Source organism: Aquarana catesbeiana, linkage group LG08 (assembly GCF_042186555.1).
Source record: "Aquarana catesbeiana isolate 2022-GZ linkage group LG08, ASM4218655v1, whole genome shotgun sequence".
Classification (NCBI taxonomy): Eukaryota; Metazoa; Chordata; class Amphibia; order Anura; family Ranidae; genus Aquarana; species Aquarana catesbeiana.
Genome location: NC_133331.1, coordinates 227,192,153 through 227,193,173, shown reverse-complemented (window position 1 = coordinate 227,193,173; position 1,021 = coordinate 227,192,153).

Genomic DNA, 1,021 nt, shown 5'->3' with positions numbered 1-1,021 from the left:
TAATGATAACCATGGAATCACCTAATTGCAAAACCAAAAAGATCCCATAATCCCAGGGCAAAACAATACCAATACCAATGTTATATCAAAAATAACTAACAAAGCCAGACAGCATGTGTTATAGGACAAAAAATAAGGGAGGGGAAGAAACCATATTAATAAAAAAGGGGAGGGACAAAAAATAAATAAATATAAGCGAAGAGAATGCCCCCGTGTGTAAATCAGACAATATTGTGTATTTCAAGGTCTTCCTTGAGGTCATTTAGTGACATAGAACCTAACTTGTAGAACCAAAAGGTCTCCCTACTGCATAGACAGGAGTACCTTTCATTGGCAGTAAGAGAACCATTACAAATACACTCAATAGCAATTACCCCCAGGCACCCAATATCATTATTATGGGCCCGGAGGAAATGACGAGGTATGATGTGCTTGTCACATCCATCTTGAATAAATCTGTGATGCACACCAATCCATTTATGCAATGTGCGTTTGTTGTGACTTAAATATACGAACTCTGAAGAGCAGGTGATAAAATAAATTGAAAGGTAAGACATAACCTCTTTTTGCATTCGAAGATGCCTGTCCTGTGATCAAAAAAGGACCGAATGTCCATAGACCTCCCCTTCTATTGAGACTGTAATTTGCTGGGGGCTATTATGTTTTTGAGAGTGCCTACTCGTCTGAAGGTGATTTGCAAAGCTGAGGGCAAAATTGGACCTACTTGTAAGATGTTCCAATGTTTACAAATGATTTTTGAAATAGCTTTATATCTAATCATTAAACCCTGTGATAAATATTACCCCATTTGATTCTTGAGCCTGTGTGATACTCCTCTTTGGGAAGATATTAAGATGTTTTTCAAAAGTTTCCCTTATAATAGGGCCTGGATAAAATTTTTCCCTTAATGTATTTGATAGCAGCTCACCCTGCCTGATATAATCTGTTTTTGAACATTTTCTTCTCAATCTATGAAACTCTCCACTTGGGATATTATTTCTCCAGGCTGGGTGGTGGCAAC